The sequence below is a fragment of the Megalopta genalis genome, chromosome 12 (genome assembly GCF_051020955.1).
Source record: "Megalopta genalis isolate 19385.01 chromosome 12, iyMegGena1_principal, whole genome shotgun sequence".
NCBI lineage: Eukaryota > Metazoa > Arthropoda > Insecta > Hymenoptera > Halictidae > Megalopta > Megalopta genalis.
Window position 1 is genome coordinate 8,330,944 of NC_135024.1, and position 24,174 is coordinate 8,355,117.

The window sequence follows — 24,174 nt, forward strand, 5'->3', positions numbered from 1 at the left end:
ACGAAAATAAGGAAAAAAATTTCGTTCGAACACGAGGTCGCGATCTATGCTGGGAAAACGGCTGTGCACACGCGAAACACTGTGCATCGTTTTAACGAGATGCCCCTGTAAATTGCGACCGGGAGAAAATGGAATACGGTTACGTGACGGAGGTGATGCACCGTTGCTTGGCTCGGAGACACCGGACCTCCCCCTTCCTTCGCCCCCGCGCTCGCCTACCAGCACAGTTTTGATAAGATTTCATGCGCGATCACGAGCCACTCATCGCCGCGCGATCTATTTCGCGTTCTATGACGATCGAACCGTTCGCGACTCTAACGCGTAAGTAGAACCGATAGACGATCCAGAGAAATTATACAATATACGCTGGTGTTTTTCCCTTTTCCTTTTTTTTTCTTTTTCGTATTCACACGCGCGGGTATCGATAAGAACGCGATTTGCCCGCAACGTCAGCGGTTTGACGATCGTGTGTACCGTCATCGACGATCCGTGGATAACCGATTCCGATAAATACTGGTAACCTTTTTCTTTCTTTTTTGAGGAATTGACGTCAAATCCGCGCTCCCGCGGCCAGTAAGCGCTTTTTAACTACCCGATCCGTAAATCACGTCAGAGGTTCGCCGCTTTCTATGGTTTCACGGAATAAAAACTAACCAGCCGAATTTCTTATCGTAGGTCAACGCTTAGCCTATAGGTGCTCGTTATCGGTATTGATAAAACGCGCGGATGGATGGGAGGGATAATTAACACGCGCTTTCCAACAGCTGTTACTTAACGGACGGAACTGCCAAATTACCTAAAATTACTCCACTCGAATTTTTTAATTTGTGTTAAGAGGTCAAGAGCCTTCGTTGGTAATTGTTAATTTCAATCCATTTTTGGCGGATGTTAGGGTAGTGGAATCATTGTTGTGCTTTTGGTTTCTTTTCGGGCACAATCGATTCTATATTTGTCGAATAAGACATATTAAATTTCTGTTATTCTTTTATTTTGTTTATTTTTGAATACAAAAATTGAATATGACCTATTCGATAAATATCAAATCAATTATGCTCGAAAATATACCAAAGGTACAGCAATTGGTCAGGTCACAGTAACTACTCTACAATAGAAATTGTATCTCGAATGTCAATAAATATTTTTCGGATTTTTACAAGAAATTACGGTTAATAGCGCTTAAAGATTCGGCATAGATAATCAAGGGTTTTTCAAATGTATCATTCAGTAGCCATTTTCGGCCGTATAAAATTGTCTAACATTTATATTTCAGTTAATTTAAAATTTTTAATGTAAATTTTAAATTAGTTTAAGGGCAAATTGTTAAGCTTCTTTCAGCACAATCATTAGTGGGCTTCCTGTAACTGAAATGTTAATCAAAAAATGTTCAGAACACACGGCTTTCATCCTGAAAGTATTAATAGTTCATCAAAAATCAAGCTACAATTGTATCCCAACGATGAAGTGCTAATTGCAAAATGACATATTTATGTAAACGTTGATGCAACTTCTTCGAAGATTGTAATATATGCCTATAGGTTGATCTAAGTATTCAATCAATAAGTATACCGTAAGCTGTTCTAATCTAAACAAACATCGAGCAAAGCTTCGAATGCTTCAATAAAGAAAAGAAACCTCGTTGTCTATGTTCATCGGTCACGTGGCTTCCTCGGCGTTACATATGCGAGATATCGGAACACGGAAACAGAGTGTACAATTTATTTCGCGATGCAATGTCATGTGTACGGTAAATATGTGTGTACAAGTTATGCGTACAGTCGCTCGCGAAAATCTTCGCACTACGAAGACAGCCTTTCTTGCAGACGGGATAACTTAACTTTGATTGATTGGAATAAATTAATAATTAAACTGTTTGATCTCTATGCAACATCAAAAATTCTCTGTATCATTTGTATGGTGCAGTGGCTGCATAGGAATTTTTGTCCTTTCTTTCTACGCTTAATCTGAATGTATACATATGATACACATTATAAAATATTTCGCTTTATTTCATATCTATATTTATCTTGACCACCAATTATGCTCTATTTCTTCCTAAATTATTACAATGATCCTTAGTAATCGCGTTTGATAATGATTTACAAATAATGGTTCCTTTGTAAAATGCTCGCACACTTTTCCTAGCGACTGTAGGCATATGGTAACTTATACGTACCTTGCCGAGCATGATGGATTGTAGATTCGTGTCGCGATTATTTTACACGACGTCCGCGATTTTGTTGTTTGCGTTTTTTGAAATTGCATTATCGACGGAAACGTTCGACCGCGCGAAATTAAATATACCAGAAGTTGGTCGTGCTCTTTCTGTACGTGTTTGTTGCCGCAAGAAATACCGACGAGGCCAATGCGTGGATTACATAGAGGCTTAATGTATACGTAAGCGGTGAAATTTAAATAAAGCGACCGCGATTAGAGAAATGAAAATATAGAAAGATACGTAACAGCGCGCGGTCGTGTGCAGAGAGCGGGAATCAATAGCGAAACTATGGCGCAATTTTATTAAAGAATCGAGAGTTCAAACTGAATGAAAACTTACAACGCGAACCGTTCCGTCGCAATCCTGATCGGAGAACTACCTCGGTTTACGTTATCGTGTTTCACGTATTTACGAATGGTGTAATCAGGCTGTTCGATTTCGCAGACGTGTTGATCGCAACAAATCGCGAGCTTTCGAAACTTCAAAATGCAGGTGTCACGGAACGTAGAATGCAGTAAATTCTTCCCAATTGTCTTTCAGCGTGTAAACAGAAATGGACAATTTGGAAGGGGTGATCGCGCCTCGTTTTTACAGTCGTTGACAATCGGCAACTACGAAGAAGAGCCGCGAGACTCGAATAATCGTGACTACTCTTCCCAAATTGTCCATATTTGTTTGCAAGCTGCGGGACAATCGGGGAGAATTTACTGTATTCCGGAGTACGTTCGATAGAACGTATTTGCCACGTGCTGGCTAAAGGTTACACGAGAGACTTCCCACACACAGGAGGGATGGGATGTAATAGGTAATGGCGTTACGCTATAAAGTTACACGCGCGTCAGCAACCAGCTCGTGTTGCACCGTTACACATTTTCGAACGTTATTCCGTTTTTTATAATTTAAGCGCATCGGCCGTGAATTAATGGGATGCAGTTACGTTCCTAATCAGAGAGGCGAGAAAAATCTTCGGGAACACGCTCGTCATGCGAAGGATTAGCATGTTACGCGATTCCTGCGCATGATTAATCGTCGCGAGCATGATTTTATTCTTACGACGGGCGCGCCAACTAAAATCAGAACGTTTTTCGTTTCCTGTCCGCGTCGTTCGATATTATGCTTTTGTTGTAAATTCTGAAAGAGCTTTCGTCTCGTAATCTTTTAAATCTTACATCCGGTTCTCTTCACTGTTATTCACAAGAAGCATAGAGGGAATAGGAAAGCACTTACTGTTTTTCAGATAGAGATACGATGAAATAAAACTGTGCAAAAAAGATGACTGATCGTTCACTCTCGACTAGAGATATGTATAATTTCGTATTGTAATTCCAATTGCGTCGTTCGTCGCATGATTCGTTCTTTGTTCGTTGCATAATTTCATAACAGACTTCTGTAACACAACTCTGACCAGATGGTATGATTAAAATGATCATTGCACTTGACAGTAAGTACATAAATAAGAAAAACTGGCCGCGCGGTCGCGCACAATCGAACAAGAAAATGTTGACGATTAAATGAACGAAGTCATCGTCAGGCTGTGTATGAATTATCTTTTTTTTTTTAAATGTGCGTTGTCACAAGATTAATATTATCTACACAGAAAGGACTATAAATGCGAGTTGACGATTCGGTCGGGGTCGTTTCCGGTTGGTTCGATTGATAACGGAATCCTAAAACGCCCGTTTCTGTTTAATCTAGCCCGAACGAAGGTTCGACGTTGACGTAATTTAACCCTGAAAGAAAGCGATAAAAATAGTCGAATCATTCGGATCTTTCGGCATGCGATGTTTTATGTTCCGTTAGGTCTGGGTTCGAACTTACGATTCGGATTTAATATCTCGGCACGGTTCGTCCGGAATTTCTTTAAATCCGCGATTTCGCTCGCGCAAAAATATTTATTTTGCGACGCTAATGTCGCAGCGGCAATTAGTGTACAGCCACGGAACAAGAAAGAAAACATTTAGCATTCGTATGAACAGCAGAAACAGGTGAAGGCTAACAGTCGACCGTGGCTGTCTGACCATGATAGCACTGTTTCTCCTTATTAAGGAGCCTGTATAGCCTGTAATTGTATTTATGAAAGCTATACGTTATCCATAAGCTTGAATAAGCCCGCAGGTGAACACATTTTTTATTGAACAGTTTGCGCGGTTTTATCGCCGTTTTACGATTGAATACTTCAAGAAAATATTTTCGTTCCTCCACGAATCGTGATAATCCTATATTTGGAATCGCCTCTAAGTAATGTCCACGGGGAAAATAATATCCTCGGATTATTTATAGTATGCATTTCTTCCGAGCACCGGTTTTATGCTTCAGTTTTCTTTTAACATGTTCTCATTGTAGAAGAACTAATTGCAGCTAATAGTTTATCTTCAGGCTTTCAGTCGTGTAACAGGCTTCTCAGAACGAGCGATTAACGGTCAGGAACCTATTAATTACGTTTTCAATCTCTCCGGCATGATGTAATTATGAAATCAATAAGGCAACGCGCATAACGTAATGTAACAGTTTCCTGTCTAATTCGCATCCTCAGTTAGATTAATAGGATCTTCGTCAGCTTCTGGTGCTATCGATCCGGACACGATACAGACCGACAAAAAATTAATTTGCAATCTGCATACGAAATAGAACCGATACAACCGATACAAACGTATTTTTTTTTTTAAGAAAGGAAAGAAGGAGTGTTTAAGCTGAGCGCGTTAATGTTCCAAAGTTAAGGGAATAAATAAAATGGTAGCACTTCAACAGGCGAAAGTTCGCAATAGTGTTCCATCGAGAACGAATGTCGACACACTGACGACTGTGCATCGTATTTCGGAATTTGCGAGCATATGATTTGACTATGTACATAACAAAAGATCAAGATACATTGTTCATTTTTCCTATTATTTATATATTTCACGTATAACTTAGTTCTCCAAGGAAAATATTCTTAGTGCTTTCAAAAGTTTTCGTCTGCAGTTCTTGATAATCGGCAACTATAAACACGAGCGTCTATGTTTACAAGCTAAAGGACAATTGGGGAGGTAATATTGGTAAGGTGCGGGTATATTATAGTAGTAAGCAACTTGCGACATTTTTTGCGTAACCGATTCTCCTCAGATGTTTAAACGACTCCGATTGTGAGATAGCGGCCAGCAGGTTGAACCTCGCTTGCTACAGTTGTTCTCAGAGTGGGAAACAATATGTAAACAATGTTTGCAAACAGGTGTGTTACACACTTCTGCGAGTTGCTCTCGCAAAAGACATGGCTTAGTAGAATGGTGAGTAGATTTTAATACAGATTAGTTTTATTTATTGTAGCATATAATGCCAGAAAATAGATAGGGTTTCACCTCGTTATATATAAAATAATATAATATAGCCATCTTATTTATATCTTACATCATTATTGCATTTGATCATTATTGCTCCGTTCTTTCCTTTTTATCCTGTTATTGTGTACACTATCTTACAGTCGCCATTTTATAGATTATTATTCAATTGTTAATTTCTTTCCTCTTCTTCTTTTTCCTATCTAATAGCGAGTAATTTGGTAACTTATTGTGCGTGGACACTAGGATTTAGTAAATTATTGTATGCGGACGCTAGGATTTAGTAAATTATTATGTGCAGACACTAGGATTTATTAACTTATTGCGCGCGGACGCTAGCCGCCCCACTTCGGTCGAGTAGGTTATTGCAAAAATTTAATTAAGCAGATCCATTTCGATTGATCAACTGTACTAATCTAGTCGCTACTTCATGTACTAAAGCGTTTAGTATTAAGTAGCTACCCGCCACTCTACTAAATTGCCGGCCGTGTCCCTTTAGTCTTCGACGCTGGAGCTTATTTTCGCATTTCTTTTTTCTGCGCATTTGTTTGTTTACGCTTTCGCGCGACGCAATAAAGGCGCTCTATTATTACCGCTATCGCGCTTGGCATAGCGACGACGAGTTAATTGTTGAAGAAGGAATTCGCGAACAAGCGTCGGAGCTCGTGGGATCTAGCCGGGCCGAGGTGTTCGCAATTTATCCAAGTTATTCGAAATGTAATACCGTTCGTCGGCCAGCCAGTTTCGAGCGTCATCGCGAGTCTTTCATCGACGTATTTTCGGCATCATGCCACGGACGCCCTGGCGTAATATGCTCGAAGTGCGTCATAATTAAAACAGCCGAACGCCGAGCAGGGTTTCGTGCGCGGGTGTGATGCACTCGTCGAAAGCCCGTGACGGTCCCGGAAGGAAGTCGTAACCGTGTCCGCTCGAATTTCTCTGCGACACGCGAATTTCCCTCGGCAAACATCTCTCGCGTCTTCTTCGGTTCTCTTCTCCTCGATCCACACACACACGCGCGTTCTCTTATTTTTCTGCGTCGCCGTCTTTTTTATTTCAATAATAAAACGCTCCCTCGTGCGTCAGACGCTGCGCGATTTAAAATATCGTTTCCACCTTGATCGGCAGCCTGTTCTCAGCGTGTGACGATAATTAACAGCTCGTTCGAGCAGGCCCGCGAAACGCGCGACTCATCGTCATTAACTTATTGTAGTTACGCTCGAAGTGAAAGGACGCCTGCGCCTCCTCGCTCAGGATGTTCGCAGGTGTACTTAGGTTTTAGGGGGAAAACGAAATGACTGGCGTGAAAGAAAAACAGCGGACGCTTGGAATTAATTGTACGGTGTGTCGGTGATAGGGGTTGCATGTGTTAGGTGTGCAAGTATACCGCGATTCGATCTCGATGGTTAAGTAATTTAACCATCGAACGCGGCGAGCAACGTGAAATTCTCGTTCTAAATATTGTGTGAAAGTTGGCAGAAAAAAACTAAATTTAAAAAATGTTTAATTTTTAATTTCGTAAAACTTTTCGTATTTGTCTTCTGTTTCTTTCTTTTTTATATGCTTTTTGGATAAAACTAGCCTGCGAAATCATACCGAAAAATCAAAAACTCGGTTAGAGGGTTAAAGGGTTAATTGAGGCTACATTTTTCAGTCCAATTTCGTAAGCTTCGATGCGGAGAAAGCGTTTTAGTCGTTTGGTGAAAGGAGGTGGAGACGTCAGGCTTGACGTACACTCAGAACTAATCTTATTTTCTTTGTCTTATTTGTAATCCAGAATAATAATTCAGATTTCAACGGATTGACATTAAATCTATTAGTGTCGGTCAAATAACCAGTCACGGAGTTTTTACGTTGCGTTTATAAAATTTCTTAGAAAATCGCTTCTCAGAGAATAAGTGTCAGTTCAATATTGTTATTTGTATGAGATAACACGTACGAGTCACTTTCAGCGCACGGCACTATCAACGTCAGCGAACAATCGCGATACTCGGAGTTTTTGACAAATATTTCTACGTAAGTCCAGAATAAATTGAGACTCCGAACTGGAGTCTAAACGTGGAATTGATGACTAAGGGTTGAAGATAACGTTCAATTAGTCACCGAATGCGAACACAAAACTCCGAATAGATAAAAGAATAAACAGAAGGTCTGTATATCACAGGCTTAGTTCTATTTACGTTTATTGTTTGTTACTCATACAGGCATTTTTTGCTGTCACTTCCTTTCCCGCGTTATTTTCCATTTGTGCCCACGTCAAGTGATTTATGCTGCACATTTCCAGCATAATGAACGCAACAACGATCGATTTCCTTGAAAATTATAGTGCTTGGTCGATGTTTCATAAGCCTTATTTCTTTTTTCCAAGTGGACATAAACAAAAGAAATAGATTAAACTAATTTATCGATAATATTCCGTTCTCTTGTATTGTCCTCTTCTTGGTTAGTTCGACCCGCAAAAAATGAGAAGACTTGCAAGACGTTGTCTTGCAAGATCGAGATCGTCGAATTCGAAGATCTTTCACAACCCCTTAACGCACAAATATTTCCACGCGTGTTATTCCAGTGCTGTGAATCAATTTTTTGTTTTAAAGCTCTTGCGCAAGCACAGAAAATGAAGGATAGTTTCGAATCTGATACAGTTTACACGATTTGTAATACTTTGCTAACTTAGTGTGCCCGTGGTGTACACAGGCACGACCGTTGAGAGGTTACAACAATGAAGAATGCGCCACATGCAGAACTGCTGATACGGACGAGGAAGCGGTCGAAGCGATGACTAAACCAGAAAGTAGAATATAGCAAATTCGAGTAATAGGATCATAGAATAATAGGATTAGAAAAATTGGTTTTAAACCGCGGGACGGGAAGCGGATCGTCGGACGGAGAAAACTAGAGCTGCCGGCGAAGATTTGTCTGTTGATAATTTTAAACAAGTGACCAGGTTACACCGGTGTCGGTCCTATGTGGTTCCATGGTTCTAAAATAGCGGACGCGCGTCCGATACTCTAGGCTTTTCGAATAATAAGTCCTTGCACGCTGCTTTTTTGGTCAGATTCTTTCTTCGTTCGCCGAATTCATTCATTGCACTGTGCGCGATAAGACTTCAAACGCAACAGCGGAATCAAGGATCGTAAAAGGGTTGCTACAAGCGTTCCTTCCTAGAAAACTCAAGCACCGTCTCAAAGTCGACCATTACTTCCTTCCATTTCCTTCAGGCTCCCAGCCCTAGCGAAGTTCGACGTAATTTCTGCGGATTTTCGCTCGCCTTCTACTGCACCGTATTCTACTCCTTAACTAGTCGACTCTTCGTTTACATTTATCGTGTGAACTAAACTTAATTTGTTCCCCTGTCCTTGCTTTGAACATTTTTGTTTACAAGAATGGAGCTGGCTTGGAATAATTCTTTAGATACAATTGCTCTCCGTAGACATACGTAATTACAGCAAGAAAATTATAACATGTGTTCATTGGAAAAAAACGAAATTTAAATGTCTTGAAAACAACACATTGTCGGGAAAAATATAAAAATTATAAATATAAAAGTTACTTGATTTCGAGAATATTCGAAGTTTCCTAATGAACACCTCGTATAAAAAGTCAAAAAGTATAGTAGGGGAAATATTTATTGTTTGTGTTATTTTGATGTCTTTATGTTATTCTATTATATAAATGTCATTTAGATTATACATAAAGATCATGGTAAATAAAATTTGTTATAAAAGGGTTAACGTTGTACAATGCGTAGATTGCAAAATCAAAGTGGACATCGTCGCGGAAAAATATAAACAAATGGTTGACTGTGTGATGGTCAAACAGCGGGAGAGTGATGCAGTTCTATGTGAATTGTTTCTTGGATATTTACAGGTGTATCCTTGCAACAGATTAAAATGACAGAAAAACGGTTTTCACTTCGCAATTATTTTAGGGTCTCGTAAGTTTCCAGAAAAAATGTTCCATATTGATAATTGCAAATATTTCCTGTTATCTCTTTTCACGCGTCAGCTTTGTTTGTCCTTCTACGAATTTCATTACCATTCTATAAATGATTCTATAAATTATGGACGTGTTTTCAGAAAAGGACGTCAGTATTCCCCACTATCATCCAACTAACCGCAAATCGAAATGAATACAGGTTGTCTATCAGGTGAGCACGATTTTGCTTTCCGGGGTTTGGCGATAAACAAACTTCTGTCGCAAGGAAATCCGCTTTCCCTCCCCGGCCTCGGACAACTTTCCATCTTTTTAGAAAGACTGTCCTCCTCGGGATCTTACGATCACGCTTCCCACTCTGCGAATATAGGCTTCCGAGTTTCTCGCAACCTGTAATCGAAATAATAGAACGCGTTGTCATTAGTTTCAGCCGCTAACTGAGGCTCGAAACAATGCGCGTTTCTTATGCTTTGCTCTTCATTTCAACTGTAAAAATTTAACTCTTCGAGTATTCACAAAATACTGTGAACGTTCAGCCTTTTTTCGTTATTTCAAGATTTCAGAACCATTTTGCATATCCAAAATTGTTTGATATTCATATAACAGAGATTTCCCAAAGCAGAGTTGTGCAGAATTACAATTGAATTACTCAAGGAATTATAATTACAAAGTAATTCGAATACATTGTATTTACATTAATTACGAGTTACGATGTAATTGAATTAAGATCACGAATTATGATGTAATTGAATTGAAATTACGGATTGAGAAATAATAAATTAATAGGCGATGACAGAAGAAAATACGCAGGAAAGACAAAGAATGGCTATACGAAAGAAAACATGAAAATATATCTCATTTCTTCAAAATTCTGAATTGCAATATGAACATATTTCGATTACATTGTATTTAAATTGCATTGTATTTATATCATACTTTTGATTAAAGTAATTAACAATAAAATTAACTGAAAAATTTGACTCACGTAATGCAAATACGAGATAGTTGAGATACAATATAACGAAATCGAGAAATTGAATTGCAATGTAATTGAATCAGGCGAACTTCGTCTCAAAGTCAAAAAAAAGAGTGAGATTTTAAGATTCTAAAAACAAAAAAGAATGATGTAAAGTGACGACCGTTTGCTTCCGTAACTGTTGCATAATTGTTATATAATTCTGTTATAAATTTTGATGTGCTAGCTAATTGAAAACATAGCGATCCAAAAGGCGAACTTTTTACAAGCTATTCAAATTGTACGGGACACGCAAAAAGGTTTGTGTCAGACTTTGACTGCTTATCGCCTATTAAAATGATCTACATAGACGGTTTCAGTGACGCGTAGCGCGAACATCGGTCGTTCTCGTGCGACGTTCACAAATCTTCCTTTATTTATTTGAACGCGTTCTTGAGCTCGCCGGGAAAGTGTCTTGTCTCTGCATATTCTACTTCACGGAGCAGCGAAACTATCGCCTGCACCCTTTCGAGGGAGCACTCCACTTTGATATGGCCAGAAGGTCTTGAATATCTTTCTTCCCCTCAGCCTTGCAACGTGTCTGACATAAAAACTTGCTGTTTCTGACGAAAAAGATTGCACTCTCTATCCGGAAAGAATATTTAATATCAGAGAAATTCGTATAAACGTTCTCCCGAATGGTTTGCACGAGCATTCGTAGAATTACTCTCTGAAATTAATGTCGAACAGTGAATAATTCATGGTCAGAAACTTTAGGGGTTACTTAACACGAAAAAGTCTTAATGAGCACGCCGACGTAATAGTTTCAAAGATATTCAGCCGTCTAATTTGCGAGTCAATCGCGATGGCTGTACGTGTTCTACAGTGAGCGAAATTGTATAAACGCATTTCAATATGCACGTATTTCCCCGCTTATTTTGATGTAATGGTTGAACAATTCCATCACGATGGTATACTATTGGGCAACATTTACATTACATTTGGGCAACCTTCACATTCAACATTTCTATTTTTATATTAAAAATACTTATATTTTATATTAAAAATATTTTTCTATTTTTCCGTGAATATATTCAGCAGCAAGTGATAGAGCGAAATGCATTTCGTTTAAGTGCGGTATTCGTTTTTCGTTGTTATTGATAGGAAAACAAGGAGGTAAGTGTTTCTTATTGTTATCTTACGTTCATTTTACCTAATAGATTGCGTTATACTCATTTACTTTTGGAATTCGTGAAAAAGGAAATAATGGTAAATGCAAAATATTTAAATACACAGTGAAATAGCAGTAATTACACACTTTTGAAACAGAGAGGTGAATCGATCAGAAATATTGCGAAGCAAGTTAATCGTTTCGAATGTGTAGTACGAAATTTTTTGAAACTTAAAGACAGTTATGAAGAAAAATGTGTTACAAAAGGAAATTCAAAAATATCAAAATGGAAAAAAACAAAATCATCAATTTATGGGCTGTAATGGCCAAATTAATATATACCAATGGTCGTCAATTTCAAACAATTAATAGTTTGAAAGAACAAATTAAACGTACTTGGAAAGAAATTCCTAACACAATTAATAATCTAATACAACAAATGCCGAATCAAATTTTTGCTTCAATTCAAAGCAATGGAGGCCATATAAAATATTAAATTTAAACGAATTTCGCGTGGAAAATAAGACTTCGTTTGTATAAATCGCTGTACATATGTCTTGAAATGCGTTTATACGAATTTCGCCCACTATGTACATATAGATGACGCGTAACGCTCCCAGTTTTTGTATTTAGTGCGCGAAACCAATGACCGTGATGATCGAGACGTAAATCGAAGTAATCCACAGTATGACACATTCGCGTCAAGGTCGTCTGTTAATCGTTCTCGTGAGATATCATTAGGTCTATAAAACGTGTTATCGTGCACGACGCGGATGATTCTTGCCGGTGAACTCGTCCATCGACCTGCAATTAGCGGCAAGGAATCATTGGAGCTGTTGCACAAGGTCTGCAATTTAACAAATTGCATGCACGTGGCGTAGAAATTTTTAGATTAGATGTTCACTTGCATGCGGTAATCTGTTTTCACGCGACCCTTGGAAATTCGTGTAGATCGTTAGCTTTCTATGCTGGTTTATTTCCGAAGAAAATGTAGAGAAGTGTTTATCGATCGTTCGAAGAAAACTTGACTTTGTGCGATTGATAGAAACGGAGTTATGTATGATCGAATTTAATTTGTAATAGATGCATAGCTGTTTATCATACTTCAACGACAGTGTATATGTTAGAAAGAGGATTGAATAAATATATATCACTATTGATTTAAGAGAAGTAGCGTGTTGAGAAATGTTAGTGACACTAAGAAGTTTCCGAGGACATTGTGTATCTAGATTTGAAGTTTGTTAGGTAACGACTTCAGGAACCTTCATCTTGATTTATGATCGCCTATCGTTATTTTGATGAGGATTCTATGCTCTCGACGTATTAAAAAAGCATACATGAACATTGTACACGTTGTTGTGCAGAATATTATCCAATAATTTTTCATTCCGACAGCTATTAGCAGCGTTCGCTACTTTAATACCGACAATTACGTTTTTTGCTGATTGAGGTTTCCCAAAGGAAGATGACGCATGAGTCACGGCGAATGGAACAGTATCTACAGTTTTTCCGAATAACGGGTTTCATATTTATTCAGGCGTATGTCGTCAACGAATTCTTGCTTTTATGGTAATTTTTCGTCCAATTTTTCTGTCCAGGTGATAGCAGTAAAACGGCTGTACAATTTACAGATAACGTAGACGAACTTTCATGTACAGCCAAGGACAAAGAAAATGGACGATAAATGCCAGAAGCACTGTGCAATTAAAGTGAGACATTTTTAATTAGTCACGCATACGTCAACAGTACATTGACGTATAGTAAATTTCAGAGTCGCGTGTATGCACATATTAAGGAAAAAGGTTGTTTTTAATTATTCAGATATTCTGAATATATTCATTAAACAGCGAGTTGTTTCCGACACATAAACGTATGATTGCCGTACCCTTTCATGTCAGAATTTTCATATCTGCATTTTCATGTCTGAAACCTCATGTATGAAATTTCATGTTTGCAATGTCATGCTTGCAATTTCATGTTTGCAGTTTCACGTTTGCACATTCATGTTTGCGATTTCATGTTTGAAATTTCACGTATGAATTTTCACGTCAAAGTCATTGTACGGGTTAAGAAATTATTTATGGAAAATTGTTGGGCTTGAGGCTCAATTATTTTAAGAACAAATTCTAGCAACAATAATGGGTGCAATTATGGACGTAAGTACTGGTAGTTATTGAAACGACTTCCAATTACGTAGTTGCATGCAAATGTAAGGAATAAATTGTTACTCGGTTGATCTCCTTACAAGCGTTCGTCACCAGATTGCAAGAAATTGTCTAAAACAGTCGCAGAAATCGATATCTTCTTTCAATAATATTGCAATAATTCAAACCAATACAATTTTACATTTTATTCACTACTAGACATATGTTCGTAAAATCAGGACTACGATAACTATTCTTTGTACAATAATCTACGCAAAAAATATTGAAACATATAATCCAATAGCATCATATTATCAACATTGACGTTATAAACATATTCATCTCTCACACATGATGCATTTTTCGGTAGATAATATCTTCCAAAAAATTCTGAGAAAAAAAATTCATAAAAACATCTTCAACTGTACCAACCTTATACTCATTTACACGGTTAAAAGAAAGCAAAATACCCTCTAGTACTCACTTCTAGATCATCCCTGAATGTTCCGACACATTCAACAGCCCGCAAACATTCGCAGAGCCCGATCATCCCCGTAGATCGAGTCTGAAATCGAAAAGCCTCGCCGAGTCCGGTTAATGAGGGAATCGACGACACCTCGTCGCTCCTATATTGTCACCTGCGCCAGGTCGGGGCACCACCGGGGCTACGGAAATAGATCCTTTTGTTCCGTTTTTCGGGTGGGCGGCCGGCACGGAACGATGCGGAACGGAGCGGAACGGAACGGATCGGAGCAGAAGCAACGTTCCAGCGACTAGGTCACGTAGGAAGGATATTAGCCGCGGTGGACGTGGTTCCTGGGCGCTTTCGGCACGGTCCTGCTTGACGTCATTCAATGACGTCAATCCCGGGCCCCGCCGGATCCCTCCGCCCCCGCCAGACGCGCGCTTTATCGCGCCAACGTAAGAAGACGCAGCCGCCGCCGCACGACCAGCGTCACCTCAGCCCTCGAAGAGACTCCTACGACGCCCGATACGGTTAAAACCGGCGGAGAGATTTACGAAATGCCACGACGGCCGTGTTCAGGCGTCAGGCATCTGCAAATAGAACTGGAATCAACCTGAAATAACAGGGCCACAGGGGGGAGGGGGGGGGCAACGAGGGTGGCGGTCGACGAAAGGGTGGCGGTGGGTGAATAACGATTTTCCGCGGGAAACCGGCGGGAAATAAGGTAGAAGTACCTAGTAGGAAACACGGCTGAATTGTGAGCCCATCATGAGACAGTAGCGCAAATAATGCAACAAATGATAGGCGATATGAAAGTGGATGTAAAAATTATATCCATATTTTTAATCGTTCTTCTTTATAAATGCATACGCAAATACTGTTGTGTAACAATTAACTGTAAACAAAATGTTCATTCGAATACTGTTCCCTGTTTCATTGTCCCGATTTATGGAACAGTTGGCATCGGCGTTTCATATTCGACGTTCCTATTTAATTATAAAATAGGTACGTACCTTATTATTTTATTCTTATTGTTTGTTTATTCATTTGTTAACGTTTTAAACCAGATAGTTTGTTTAGCATACACCGGGTTGTTACATTTACATATGTTTGATATTGCTTATTATTAATTCCTAAATTGTTCCTAAATTGAGGAGCTTTATTTCTAGTGTAATACGTGCGTTTTCATTTTTTGTTCATATTAAATAAATATGTGAAAGTAACCTAAATATCATAAATATCTCGAAGTATCGAACGGTAGCATAAATACTCAACAACGACACTTTTAAGTTGTAATAAAATCGATGATAATCTTATGCTCCTGTGACAAGCGTTCCATGATTGGCACTTTTACCTTAATTCGCGACTCGTTCGTGGAACTGGTTTTTTTTTTGCTAGTTCCACAGTTCGGGGTTGATGATGCATGCTAGACAGGCACCCACTGGGATCGTTAGTAGCTTCGGCGTTTCTCACGCCCACGCGAACCATGCGAGCCACGAGAAATTTTTGGCGTAGGTTTAATTGGATCTTTAGATTGCTTTCTGCCCCGTGGAATCGTTTGCGCGGGGATCACGCTTCTGCTTGGCAGCCGTCTGTGGACATTGCTTTGGTAAAATGTGATTTCGAGGATACGCGGCTCGCTCGGGATCGCTGGTGAATTTTCGACCGGAATATGGACCTTTGTGGGTGGCCGGGTTTATTAATGGATGCGGGACTCTGTGTGAATTGGTTTATGGAAGCTGAATAAGGAAAGATTTGTGAAATGTTAGCGGGCGATCGTTGATGCAGGGAATGTGTGGGGTTTTGTGAATTCGCGAATGCCATAGATGCGTAAAAATATTGGCAGCCGACACTTGATCCGGTGGGATTAGTTTCCGTTTATTTAAAAGGCGGAGCTGAATTATTCAAGATTTCTTGGGACATTGTTCGATAACGATGGTAATTTCGGCTGTAAATCAACGGGTCGTTTTGAATCATGTGATCTATCAACATTCTTCCAGCCCTTGTCGTATGTTATCGAGACGAAGATTGCGAAGGAAGAAAATGAAGATTGCGAACAGAGAAAAAATACAGATATACAGTAGATTATTTTCTTTTTATCATTGTGAACGACAAATTCTAATTACTGCAGCTGTATAGCGAATTGTAAAGAGTTAAGGAAATTGTCAAGGTCTCGTTAGATATGTCACAGCTACTCAAAAGCCTGCTGTGTGATAAGCTTTCGCAAGGTAACCGAAGTGTTAACGGATGAATGACAGATAAGAAAAATAAATGAAATAATCTTGAAACTGGAATTTGTTGTGGCCGTAATCGAGGCTGAAATCTGTCGCATTTAAAAATTTTTGTCCAATAATTTGTACATCGTCAACCGAACAGAATTTCGTTTGACGCATTAAGAATTCGAGTTGATTGAACATTCCAAATATTTAAGATGTTCTAAAATTTGCAAAAAAGTTTGAATTTTTAAAGAAATTAGAGTTCTGAAATTTTAAAGAACTCAGAATGGCTCGACATCCCGAATATTTCCGATGCCGAAAGTTAGTCAGAAAGATTCATTGCGGAGGATCCGGCTAGAATTAGACTGAATTCTCGAGTAAGCGAATAAATAGGAAATGACATATAATCGATGACCATTCACACGGAACACACGTATTGCCGTGCGAGGGACTGAATAAAAGGAACGCAGAGTAAATGACGCGAGATCACGCTTGATCAGGTTAAAATATTTATCCTTGATGAAATGTTCACTGTTGAAGGTCCGCGCGTCGCGCGATTTCGAGACGCGGTGAATTAATCGTTGTCGATTCACTCATCACTTAACACGCGTTCGATACACAAATTATCGGAGTACGAATGTCTCCTTAATTTAACTGTTGGTTCGGATGGTGTGCGAAGGTTAACGAGGAAATGATTTTTCGCGAGTGATGTTTTATTGATTCGGGGGCTGGTCATGTCGTGTTTCAGCGGCGAGCTGCAATATATCGATACCTTATGCATATTTGAGAAATGCCAAGAACGATACGTCCCTGCTCCTTTTATGCGATCCCTTATATGCTTCATTTATTCTGCAGAATTTTATGCAGATCCGCCTCGGCTTATTAATAGCGATAGGTAAGTATTTTATCGCCGGGTCTTCGAAGACTTATAAAAATCAAATGAGTTTGATTCATCCTTTATACCATTTATATTCAATGGAAGAGTTTAAGCGAGTTAATGAACTAATAAATATATGACGTTAATGTTTAATATTATTACAAATTCCGTGATCTGATTCATAGTCGTTGTTTGTCACAAAATATAATTCGAAAGCTACAATAATCTCATCCATGATTCAATAAATTATTCGGAATAACGTAACAACTCATTCTAAAATTATTATTCCTGAGAAATAAGAGCGAACATGAAAACCGCATGTTTCGTGTCAATCAATCCTAATCAAAATTAAAATATGTGCGAATGAGAGAGCCGAGACCGGTCTCGCCGACGACGGTCGACAATACTTGAGCGTTAATTATAGCTCGTATTTTGTTCGGAGAGTCGCAAAGAAGAGTATTTAAATATTTTTGGACGATGGAGGACCTGGAAATAGCTGTAGCGATCAAACTGTAGCTAAATCCTCTATTTTATGAATACCACTGTTTTTTTTTAGACCCTCGGATATTTATTGTATCCCAACTGACGACCCTCCAGAAAGAAGCGTATAAATCAACGACAAAACTTTTCGCTACTGAAAAATGCAAACTCTCCATTACAGTCACAGACGATTTTCTCACCTCGAAAGAAACCGGATATTTTGCGAAATCGAAGATGAATTAAGATCGAATTGAGATCAATGAATCCTTAGCATAGTGATTTTCTTTAGAGATGACGGGTCTCGTTCTTCTGTTTGCTAGAGCGCCTCGAAAGACGAATAATTTTGAAGTATGCGAATGGTTTCAGCCGAACGGAAATGCTTCAGAGAGTTCAGATTGTTCGTGTAGTTTCTTGCGAAATTACCTGGATACTGCGAAGTCTTGAGCATCCCGATTCAAATTCGATATTCCAAATATTCGCACACGTTTAGTTCTCACGTCATTGCACGTCGTGATTCTATTTATCTCTTTCTCTCTCTCTCTCTCTCTCTCTCTCTCTCTCTCTCTCTCTCTTACTCACTCTCTTACTCTCTGTGTATTTTTCGTCAAGAAAGTCCAACGATTTATTTCGGTCTAGCGTTATCCAACTTTATGTCACAATCGTGTCTCGTTGGTATTCTGGATCGCACCCATCGGGGGTGGATTCGAATTTGTAAATGAATAACCGCTACGTCAGCGGAGGAAGAATGGCGATCGAATCAATTTTTAAAGTGCTGCTTATCGCCGGTCTCCTGTTTTATTTTCCCATTTTGCGCGGCTTCCTTGCGAGTCTCGCTTTCTATAATAACTGATAAATTGTCTGGTAAAATTCGTCATCGTCCTTCATGTGTAATTTGTGAATTATTGTTCTCAAACAACAGTAAATTGAATTTTTTGGGTTCTTTCCTTATTTAGCGTTCTTTAAGGTTAAATTTGTTTCCGACGAGAACAATGAAAGTTCTAGTTGGAAAGTGTTTTTCACTAATTATATAGTAATTGTGTTTTGTTCTAATTCTACATTTTTGCTATTGCGTTCAACATTATTTCCACTACGTTAAAATACCATAAATAAATAAATAGGCACGTTTCGATTTCATTGAGTGATCAAAATAATATTTCGAATATTTTGTTAATAATTTGTATTTGTTCGTAATTATTTTTATTTGTTCATCGTTACTTTATACAAGTTAAAATTCCACGAATAAGTTAGCAGGTACGTTCAGACACGTGAAGTGATTAAAATGATTTTGTCCAGCGAAATCGAGCGACTACCCCACTGTGCGGCAATAACGAACCTAAATAACGAAACAAATAATGCTGGACCGATAATCGTTGCATCACGCCGAAGAAATGATTTGTTCGAACGACTCTCGAGTCCAAACAAATGTCCCGAGCCATTAACTCTCGGTCCCTGTATTTTTAGAGACGTAGTTGAGCGTATGACGCGCGAAATTTACAACCCCCCCCCCCTCCCCTGGCCCCGATTTTCCGAGACGTTTATTGCCTTGCGAGAGCAATGTCGACGACGAGAAAAGGCTTCGGGTAATTCCGCAACTCGTGCGATCATGAAAATTAGATGACAGGAAAAAATAAAGGAGGATACGCGCGACGATTCCCGATAATACTAATGCAGCAACGCACGAGGAACGATTTCTCGTTTCCCAACGATTCCAACGGCTCTCGACGCGCGTAGAGATAGATAATCGTTTTCATCCTTGAGGCTGCGGGCCAAATCCAATTCCCAGCTTCCGATGTTGGCAGCCTGCGTCATTACGCTTGCGTAATTAGTAAAAATTCTCTGTTGCGTTCCAGCTGACGCACGGTGCAACTGCATCGGGGGGAAAAAAACGGGTGTTGAACATCAGTCATCGAGTTCCGGCGCAGCAGCGTTTCTCGAAATTCCCGTCGAACAATAGCCTAAGAACAACGATCGACGTCGTTTCCGTCGTAATTGTTCCGCGAAATCTATGTTTACGCGATACCTGAGCTGCTCCGGGTTTCTACCCATTTTTTTCGATAATATTTAATGTAATTGCTCCGTGTAATCGAATACGGTTTCCGGCGATCGACGCGGTTCCCTCGTATTTTTCTTTTCTTTTTTTTTGTTTGCGTACGAGCAAGAGATCGCGCTTTAATGAGGTCAGTCGTGGCTACTTGCCATTGCCGAAGGAATTCAATGCGAGGTCTAAACAAGGCATAACGACTCCCAGCGATGTTAATCTTTTAGAGAGCTCTGGCATGTGACGATGGCCGGCTGACGTCAAAGTTCAAAATTAGGCAATCAAGCCTTGCGAAATTCCGTAGAATTTTCTCCTAATTTGTGCGCGAGCCGACGTGACGCGTTTGTGCAACTCGCTCGATAATCGTGAGCAATGTACATACATTGTCGGACACGGGTTCGGAATTACATACCCGTTCGCGTCGCCGTAGCTCGAGTGGAAAGTGTGTGTACATACTTATTGATAAAATGTTGCTCCGACGATGCACTGGCTATAGTCCGGCGGAGTACAATGAACAGTTGAGAAAACCCACTGCTATTAACACCTCATCCGCCGGCAATTTTCTAACAATTATTCCAGTATCGAAGATCAACAGTTGTATCTTCTGAAAATGTTCAGAAAGCGACAATAATTGCATTGGCGATAATACAAAATTATCGAGCTTCGTTTGCGAATTACTCGGTCATTAAAGATCCTATTAATAAGGCTTCTGGTAAACGAAAGACGTTAAAAAAAGTTAGATGAACGGACATAAGGATTCTTTCAATTTTTCAGACCGTGGTAACTTCAGGAAAACAATTTTTATTCAACTTCTGTTCGATCATTTTTCTTTCGAAAAGAGACCTGCGATCTAGTTATGGCAATGACGAGATCGGATTTATTCAGACTTGTCCAGATTTTTGTTACAATAAGTGTTCGAACAAAGAGGATCGTTGACAAATTTCTCACTAAAAGTATTTTTATAATTTCAATAATTTCGATTAATGAAAGCTGGAATAGATCGAGTGAATAAATGATCTGCAATCGTTGATTTGGGAACAGTGATCATTAGGCTGCGGATCTCTGTGCAAAATAAAAATTATCTTCGACAATTGGAACAGAAAGGAGTATCGGATTTCCTTGAGATCGTTGAATACTTTCATCGTTTTAAATTTTAATAAATCCACAGTCTAGAGTAATCATTTCCCCTGTGAACGTAAAGGCAGAGAATTATGGAGATATTCCGACGTCTTTGAAGTGAACGATGCTCTGGAAATCTACTTCGGCCCTTCACTTTCTTCGGCCACTTGTGGCCATCAGCTTTGACCAGCCTCGGCCAAACCCTTGACCCTCTGACCACTGTCCACCTTACCTTCCGCCAATGCCGCGTTTCACGGATTTCGCCCCTTCTTTCTCCCAATCCATCGATCCCGATTCCGCTTTGTCTGGTCGTTGACTCCTCCGGTTTCCAGGACCCGGAATTTTCAGTCTGTTCTATATTCATCGGCGCCGCGAGTTTCGGTTTCAGCGTCGATAATCATTTACCTATTACAAATCCGATTAAACGCTCGTGCCCCGTTCATTAAGATCCGATGAAAAATTAGCGGATTGCGCTAATAATGTCTGACGGTTGTTAATCGCGTCGGAGATAAAAATTACCCTCGTTAAAAGTCTATTCATTTTCGAGATCTACGAAGCTAAAGGGAATCATTCAATAGAAGATAGCGATCAATGTTTCTCGTGCCTACACTTCTATTTTATTTGTACGGTTTCTGCGATTACAACGATTTCAAGCTGATACGCGAGAATCTGTATTAACGTAAAAATGTTTCAGTTGGTTAATTATTATGGCTAGACAATAGGATTTAGTTTATATTTTTAGTTCAGATTTGCAGAAACATTCTCAGTGTCGGTGGGCAATTTGTAAAATTAGGCGAGGTCTACCTACCGGAATTTTTTTATGAAATATCAAAAAACATTCTCCACGGAACGCAGTTTTTATCGAACAATTGCTCGCTGTTATATCGGCGCACGGCTGTCGCGCATAAATTCGAAAAAATTCGTCATACCTCACAGACGCAGAGCGAACAGCCACTCGAACTGACCTCGGACATGGGCAATGACCTCGCGGCTACCACAACAGAAATCAAGTGGTTAAGGAGAACGAAGCCGACAGATTAAAAGCGCGATATAATGAACTTTCCATCATACCTCTAATTCGGTGGAAGCTCTAACGACTTTTCATTTTATCCGTCAAACTCGTCGATCTCTCTCCTCGGAGACTGGAATATATTAGCTGTGAAAAAATTCGGTCTTCGATCCGGTCGATCAGTTCCGCCGTCCGTTTCTGGTTCCTTCAGATGATTCCGCGTTTCATAAAGTATACTGTCAATATCATGACAGAAATTACCAGACGATCTATGGCGCGAAAAATCTTCGATATAGGCTCAGATAAAAAAGTCAAAAATAGATAAGTCTTTCATCTTCTACTATCGTTCCAAGTAATAGCAAAATTGAAAAAAAGTACTTTAGCCATTGTCTAGTAAACTAGCTCTTCTATCATCTTAAAAAAAACAATTCAAGTCGTTCGGTCCAGTTTTAAAAATCTCGTCACGTAGTACACTGCGTTTTGGAAGTTGTCAACATATCTTCCGACGCGACTGTGCGTAGTTATTTTTGCAATGCAAATTATTCGTATCAGTTCGACTAAGGAGATTCGATATCGATTTCACCGACGTCGTTCAAACAACAGATCAAAAAACGACGAGGATTCGAACAGAGATCTGGCAATCCGTCGCCAAAGGTTCGCGAGCTCGAAGAAAGAAATTACGATTCTGTTTGCCGGAGTCACGGTAGAAAATCTTCAGCAAAAAGATCCGCAGCGACAAGCTTGTGCACCAATTTTCGCAAGAGCCGTAGGTGTTTCAGCAGTCGACCGATTTACCGGGAAAGATCAATCTGCACGGCGGGGCAGAAGCAAAGAACAAGCAATCGGTGTCTACGTCGTAAACCTAGATACCTTGAAACGGTTCGCATAACTTCGTCGGGCCTCGGCGCGGCGTCGACGAACAGACGGAGACAAAGAGGAAAAGAGAGAGAGAGAGAGGTGAAGAGCCGCCGACGTCATTAGAAGCGGGAACCCGGTCCGTAGGAGGATGCTCGTTCGATTCCGATGGTTTACAGTTTCGGAATATTAATCCGATCAGTTCTGCACCGGTTCACGCTTGTGCACGCGCGCTGAATGAATCCATGCGAGAGTCGGGCCGGAGCGGGTCGAGACGAGACCAGACGAGACAAGTCGCGTCGCGTCGAGTCGAGTCGAGTCGAGTCGAGTCGGGCCGGCTAGCGTGACAGCCGCGCGCGCTGACTATTACCATGCCGCGATCGTTACGACGTATGACATTATAGTGGTATCACGTGAGACCATTCGTGAAAAGATGCGATCTCTCGAGCACCTCGAGCATGCACCGGCGGGGGTTCGATCCGCTCGCGTTAAGGGGATTGTACCGCGAGAAAACCGAGAGACGAAACCCTTTTTCTAGCTCGAGTGCTAGCCCGAGTACGAAAAGGTTTCTTCGAGCGTGACGGCGATTTATTCAATTCGGATCCCCGGGGGCAACGTCTCCCGATTGTTAATCGCAGACCCGCCGAGACCCGTCGCCACTTTCGCTCACCTTTATCAACAATTTCGCACGTTTTTCTCACGTGTTTCATTTGTTCCTCTGTCTCCGCGGCGGCTAACTTATTTAATTCTGGTGACGTCGGCAGGATTTTCAGTGCAAAGGTCGCACGTCTAACTTGATTGTATTTTTACAAGCTCGAAGAAAACTCGAAGGGCAATGGCTTCATCGCGGACGCGAAAGAAAGGCGGTGCGAACGATTTTTTCTGCGAGAGATTTAACTTACGAATAGAATTATAGCGAATCTAATTGATTCTCGGCTTGTAAACAAAATGAACGATCTGAGAATAGGAGACACGATTATTCCCCAATCGTCCATTTTTTATAACATTCGGACTGCGGTGCTCGGACATATTTGAATCCCGAGTGTAAATATTGTTATTTAAGTACCTAATTTCTCACAATTACTTGAAATTTTCACTTTTTCCATTAGTCTTTCTACAGAAAGACTAACATATCTAGAAGAAGTACCTTAAAAAACATGTCGAAAAAATTGATAAATAAAGTATAAATGATCCCAAGCATACTCGGTTACGTTATTGTTGAACAAGTCCGCCGTTCGAGCGTTAAATCGCTAAAAATTGTATTAGTTCGTTCGAAAGAGATTCAAAGTTTCGAAAAGAATGTCGGACTTCACGGGCGTCGATCTGCGTCAATTAGCACAATAATGCTAATGAAGACATAAAGCGGAGGAGAATGTCGCGTT

General features: G+C 39.9%; 3 long non-coding RNA genes across 5 annotated transcripts; 1 reads left to right on the plus strand and 2 right to left on the minus strand.

Annotated features, from left to right (window-relative positions):
• Nucleotides 1–7,687: 7,687 nt before the first annotated feature.
• Nucleotides 7,688–14,351, minus strand: LOC143260407 (uncharacterized). The gene is made up of 2 exons (XR_013034560.1): nucleotides 14,217–14,351; nucleotides 7,688–9,852 (listed from the first exon to the last, which is right to left on the minus strand). It is a non-coding gene; the product is annotated as an uncharacterized LOC143260407 (long non-coding RNA).
• LOC143260408 (uncharacterized) lies at nucleotides 12,744–17,558 on the plus strand. Its single transcript, XR_013034561.1, has 2 exons — nucleotides 12,744–13,297; nucleotides 14,223–17,558. It is a non-coding gene; the product is annotated as an uncharacterized LOC143260408 (long non-coding RNA).
• Nucleotides 17,559–20,663: 3,105 nt separating this feature from the next.
• Nucleotides 20,664–23,123, minus strand: LOC117217455 (uncharacterized). Of its 3 annotated transcripts, XR_013034534.1 has the most exons (4): nucleotides 22,808–23,123; nucleotides 22,000–22,206; nucleotides 21,858–21,919; nucleotides 20,664–21,333 (listed from the first exon to the last, which is right to left on the minus strand). It is a non-coding gene; the product is annotated as an uncharacterized LOC117217455 (long non-coding RNA). The 3 variants fall into 3 exon arrangements; XR_013034533.1 differs by having other exon boundaries at nucleotides 20,664–21,919; nucleotides 22,000–22,173; XR_004489561.2 differs by having other exon boundaries at nucleotides 20,664–21,919.
• Nucleotides 23,124–24,174: the final 1,051 nt, after the last annotated feature.